The sequence below is a fragment of the Octopus sinensis genome, linkage group LG7, assembly GCF_006345805.1.
Source record: "Octopus sinensis linkage group LG7, ASM634580v1, whole genome shotgun sequence".
Classification (NCBI taxonomy): Eukaryota; Metazoa; Mollusca; class Cephalopoda; order Octopoda; family Octopodidae; genus Octopus; species Octopus sinensis.
The window spans coordinates 9,710,077-9,717,291 of record NC_043003.1 but is presented as its reverse complement, the minus strand read 5'-3'; positions in this window follow the sequence as shown (position 1 = coordinate 9,717,291).

Genomic DNA, 7,215 nt, shown 5'->3' with positions numbered 1-7,215 from the left:
AAAAACTACGTTGAAGACGTCCTCCATAAAACACTCCCTCCTGTCTAAAGATTACATTGAGGAAGGGGAGGAAGAAAGTATCATAGCTCTGCTTTACAGTAAATGTAGAGGCTGCCCATATATCGCCGATGGAGCAGTTGAGAAAATCCTAACAGATGTTTGATACCATATATGCAGCGAAGATGTATGCAAGATGTGAAGCAGTGTGTGCCTGATTTAAGATTGAAAACGAGATGAGAAGACAGGGAGGTGCCGCAATGTATATGCGCAGGCGAAGCACGTAAGAGAGTCATAGTCAAGCACTTTGATACAGCCGTTACCTCTTAGGCTTTTGTCCTTTCTTTTAACCATACTGCGGACAAATGGTGAGCACTGAGTTGACATATGAAAGTGTGGTGGAGTGGAGATCGCACAAATATACAGATCCTGATGACTACCAACAATCACAGAGCGTCTTCGGTGTTTTCTCCGTTATTAATATACAGACGATTGTAATTAAATGGATGGTGGAAATCCCAGATATTGTGTGTGGGAGGCTGTGCTGTTTGAATGTTTTTTGGCCTAAAGGGGGAGAAAAACAATGGAGGAAATATAGCTTCTGACAACAACAGAGAGAGCATCAAAAATAGCAGGCCCCAAACATCAACCTTTCCGTAGTACGCCTGGAAGTACCTAGGGGCCGATGAATAGGGCCAGCATCGAAACGTTAGCTACTTTGAGTTGAGCAGATTTAATTAAAATTGACACTACTCGTTGAGAGCAAATTACAAAACAGAAATAGGTTAACAAATTGACAGTAACGGCAATAAGAAATATAAAAATGAATGATTCCAGAATAAAAGCGAATGGTGAAAAGACATCATCTTCTCCCAACTCCAGATTGATTCTGATGATTCACGGTCTAATTGCAAACGCCGGCATGATTGGATTGCAGAACAAACTGGAGATCAGTGATTGGGAAAATATTATAACTGAGACCGACATGTAGTCTTTCTTTGTGAAACACTCGAAAGATAGACTCTTGGTAAAATCAATCTAGCAATTTTATAAAAGTTTAGTCGAGCTACCAATGGAATATAAAGGAATTATTGCCTATTTCAACAGCAACATACTCCCGGGCATCTAAGGATCGGCCAACTACTAATATGAAGAGTGGAATGTTCACGGAGTCACGATATGATCCAAGTCAAATAACGTCGTGGCTCCAAACCCATGTCTACGTGGGATGCCCTTTTTGTTATCAACCATATATATATATATATATTATATATACACGCACACATACATATAGATATATACACCCACACATGTATATATGTAAGTATATATATACACTGTGTCGTATACCTTATTTTGTAATGCGTCTTGTACGAATATGTACGACATTACATCACATACGTGATATTATTATTCTTGTTCTTTTGTGATTATTATTATCATTATCATAAATTATAATCATCATCATCATCATCATCATCATCAATATCATTATTATTATTATTATCATTATTATTATTATCATTATTATTATTATCATTATTATTATTATTATTATTATTATTACTATTATTATTAGTAGTATTCGTGGGTATGTTACGTGTCAGATGTCAGCAATACCCAACTCGGTAGATTGTTACGTATAATTTTAGTAAAACGTTTTATGTACATATTTATTTTTACAATACTATTGTTTCCACTTCAGATTAATTTGGTTTTAATATCTTTGCAGAAACGATACACTCAACAGTTTCTTCATATTGCTTCATCTGGTTTGCTTTCTTCATCCAACTTTCATTTAACGGGTCACAAATTGATTCTCGTTTTAAAAAGTTTGTTTTTATATTTGTTTATACAGTTAGATCTTAAATGTTAGCTCTTAAAGAAGTCAGTTCTTAAATGTAAATTTGAATACGATACATACATACACACACACCTATGGATTCATTCAAATATTTGTTAATTGTATCAATTATTAAGTCAGGACGTCGCACTGACCACTTTCATATTTCAGAAGAAAAACTTTTGAACGCATCGGTATTTCTCTGTATAAAGTAAAGTAAAAACTCATGTGAAACACTCTCAACGCTATTACACATGCACAAACACACGCATGCGTACACACAAATAACCAAGCCCCAACTCACAAATCCACAACGCTCGGTATATATATGTATGTACGTATCTATATATACATAATAAAATATATTTTCCGAATATATCATGAATGCAGTTTGAAAGTAGGAGAAAGTGCTAAGCAATACTTGGTGTGTTGGTGTGTTTGTATAAATATATACTCACACGTGTATTTACAGACGCACACATATCACAGACGCACGCACACACACAAACACACATATTTTCACAAAGAGTGAGGCCGAGAGGGGTAACACCACAACTACATCTGTTAGTCTTGTCAATGGTAATCAATTGCGTTTGAACCACTCTGTTGTAGAAGAGAACAAAAGTAAAACGAGTGTCCGGGCCTACATTAACAGTTATTTTTGGTTTATGAAGAAATGGCTTCCCTTCGGGATATGAAAACATAGCTTCTGACAGTTGTCAACAATAACGGTGTTACAGAAGATATATATATATATATATATATATACATGCATACATGTGTATACACACATACTTATATGTGCGTATGCATACATACATACATACATATATATATATATATAATATATATATATAAACACACATATTCATACATATGTATATATATATATATATAATATATATATATATATATATAAACACACATAATACATACAATATGTATATGTATATATATACACACATACATACATATACACACACACGCGCCGGTATGTACTGATGATACGAAAATGCCATTAGAGAAAAGAAATGAGAAATAAATCGGAGTTACTTGTGCCATGTTTTCGAACCACGATGATGAAGTTTTAATAATAGTTATAGATAATACGATAAGAAGGAAATTCTAGATCTGTTGATATTGTCTTTGCTTCCAGAGAAATAAAGACAATTGTCTTCTGGTAACTAGAACCATCTTATAAGAAGTAGAGTTAATCTCAACAAACAAAACTCGACATCAGTGCGGCAACCGTCTTGCATTGTCTTTAAAAAATTAGACAAAAATACATTTATGACTTATGTGCATATACATGCTTACATTTGCTTAAATTTATCCAACTATCTAAGCATAAATACATACTTCCATGCACACGTGGGTATTGCGAATACTCCTACATATATGACGGTGAATCTATATGCGTATATTTGCATCTTCATGCTTATGTATTTATATATATATATATATAAGTATATATATATATATATATATAATATATATATATATATAATATATATATATATATATAAAATTATATATACATATATAAATAATATATATATATAAATTTATATATACATATATATATAATATATATATATAATGTATACATACATACATATATATATATATATATATATTGATATGAGGTTAGTTGATTACCACGTTTTCTATAGTTGTATGTTTCTAAGTATCACAAAATAATATGAATTTTAAAATGCATTTCATTACAATACAAACATTATGCAAATGTCAAAGCTTCATCCTTATCATGACCATTATCATCATCATCATCATCGTCGCCGTCGCTACTGTCGTCTTCATTTGCATCAGCATCTGCATCATCAAAATCGTTATCGTCCACATTATCTTCATCATCGTCATGATGAACACAATCCTGATGTTGATCATCATAAGAGTGATCATCACATATGCATTCGAGAACAACAACTAGAGTCACAATATTTGAGGCGACAAATATGAAAAAAAAAGAAGAAAAATACCGTGCTTTTTAGAATATATTCACCTGTAATTTTCATCATAATTTTTTTTTGGCACAAATACGTAGCAGGTATATTTGACGTAAATAAAATTTGCCACACTATTGCAATAATTGTCGAATTACGCTGCTTAAACCTGTACAAATCTCTCATTTAATTCTTTCGTTATTCTGACAGTTTGAAAACAATTCCATGTTATCCTTCTTGCATTGCCGCAAATTTTACTTTCAAACTGATATTTTCTTTTCCTTTCCATTCTACTTTTCTTCTTTTTTTTCTGACTTTATTCATCTCCGCAGAATAGGAAAACAGTAATAAACACAACAGTTAAAACACTTTCTCGTTCACCGAACTGTTGACACATTCCAATAAATATGCTCTTAGTTGAGTGACTTAGCATTTAACATTATATATTCAACAATTTCAATAGCATAACAATAACAGGTAAAGAAAAATAACAAAACACTTTGTCAGGTTAGTGAAATTAATAAAGAAAATGATAAAAAAATCATTGAATTTGTTATTTTATCTTATTATTAAAGTAAAAACAAACCCAGAACATTTAAAAAGAAAATACAGAAAAAAGTTCCTATGTTTAACAGCAAAGTATTAAAAAAATTGGAAATAAAAATTAATCGAAAGAAATACCGGGCGTATGATTCAACGGTAACTTATCATTGCTTCATTTAATTAAATGAACGCTACACAGCACGCTTATGATCACAGTATTGGGTCATGAAATTTAGCACACACACACACAAACACGCACGCACGCACGCGCGCACACAGACCCTCATACACATATACACACACACGCATACACACACACACACAAAACACACACAGATACATACACATGCGCACACACATACACAGATGCATTCGCATTCGCACACACTAGCACATGTACACACATACAGATAGTATATATACATGCATATATATACATATCTATACATATATATATATATATATATACATATACATACATAAACGTGTATACGTATATATACATATATATATATATACATATATATATATATATACATATATGTATATACATATATATATACGTATATATATATATATTATATATATATATATATATGTATATATATATATACATACATATATATATATATATTATATATATATATATATATATAAACAAACATGTATATGTACATATATATAGTCACACGTATATCCAGTATATATATTATATATATATATTATTTATATGTATATATATAATACATATATATATTTTATATATACGTACTGATTTACATATACGTAAAAACATGTATATATGATTGAATATATGTGTGTATATCTGCGTGCGTGTATTTGTGTTTGTGTGTGCGTGTGTGTGCGTAAACATGTACATATACAAGTCATCATATAGACTTCTGAAATCTATAGACTTCCTGAAATCTACGTTTCCATTTATGTACTTCTTCATACGTAAAATTAAATTTTATATCACAAATATGGTTTGAAGATACAAAGTGAACGAACACATTCGCAACTTCTGAAGCATCAAAAATTGTCAAGGCCACTCTAACTCAGATATCGTACATGTTACATTTTCGATCTGATAGTCTACGTATACATGGCCGAATAGAGACTATATGATCTATAGCGACCATAAAATCAACACAATGCACGCCAGATTGTCGAAGTTATCCTATCGTTGTCTTTTCTTATAAAATAGTAATAAATCATTTAAATGAAAATATAGAATGTAACAAAAGATAAATAAAAGTAATAAAATATATTGATCTCTCTTGTCTCCCAAGAATATTCATGCTTTTGTATACGAAAATTCGCATCTACAAATGTATGCATTTGATTCAAGACACATCGTTAATTAATAATGTGCATGAATAGTTTTTTTTATTAAAATTCATTCATTCCACACTGTTCTATTTTGTCATTTGACAAAATTCTACCTGAACATTCTTATCACTATCATTATATGGCATTCAAAAAACACAGATGCAAATTTTTCTATGTCGCTAATCATGGTCCCGGTCTCTCAGAGATGATTCTGGTGTTGTTATTTACAACATTTATTCCAGTATGAATTCTACATTCTTGACGGTGGGGACTGGGCCGGTTCTTCTCCAATCACAGCACGTTATGACAAGGTTCTTTGTAGTTAACCCATCGCGAGAAAAATAAAGCTTGTCAGAGTGACAGAGGTTCCCAGACTATTGTTAATTGCTATCAAGTAATCAGATGGTTGCCTAAATACATTTGCTGCAAATAGCGAACAAGTTCCTTTAGAACTATTTTCAGTGTGATAGACACATAGAGCTTACCATAATATCATAGAGCTTATCAGAATATCTATAAAACATGCATACTCTGATAAAATCTTGAAGATCGTCTCATTCATAGTCATCCTATTCAATGTTGAGCAGAAAGCAGAAAATGGGTTCTCTCTGAAAATTGAATGTAATTATTTTTGCACTTAGACAATTATAAGCAATTCCACAAAGATAAATTCGGAAGGGCAAAAATATAAAGTAGCTCCGGTGGTCGTCGTTTCACGCGACTCTACGATGTGGAAACATTACTAATTGAATAGCTTACTTTATACTTAATTGCTTATCTTAAAGGTGAACATGTCGTCGAAGTAATGTTTCTGTTTGGGCACAAGTTCACGTACGTACACACAGGCGCGCACACAAACAAAGATAATAGATACATACGAACATATATATATATATATATATATATATATTATATATATATATATATATATATACTGTATAAATATATCTATGTCAGTATATAATATTTATGTGTGTATATGCGTATACATATATATATATGTGTATGTATGTGTGTGTGTGTCTGCGTGTAGATTTCTACGTCAATGTATCTATATAGTTCACATCTATATATAGCATTCTGTTCGCATATATACACGCACACACACACATACATGTATATAAATATGTCTATTTAAGTAAAATGTATGTGTGAGTCTATACTCAGGCATTTACATATAAAATGCATAAATACTGAGGAGAGAAGAGAGACCAGTACTGCAACAATAAACAACGTAATGAAAAAATTGTATTCACTTTTTATAATATGAGGATTATTTAACAAAATATGAAGTTAGTATGTAAAAGAAAATCATAAGAGAAAATTGTTTATAAATGCTAATATGTTACATTTGTTCATCTTTACATTTCTCTTTAATATGATTCATTATTTCTTGGGTATGGAATCTGCTACAAAAAATTGATATTTAGATTAGGTGGATGCAGTAGATTGTAATATATTTAGGTAGAGTGACATAATAAGGGAGAGTTAGAGAAAGATGGGAACAAATATTATGCAAAGGCTCAATGATAATGA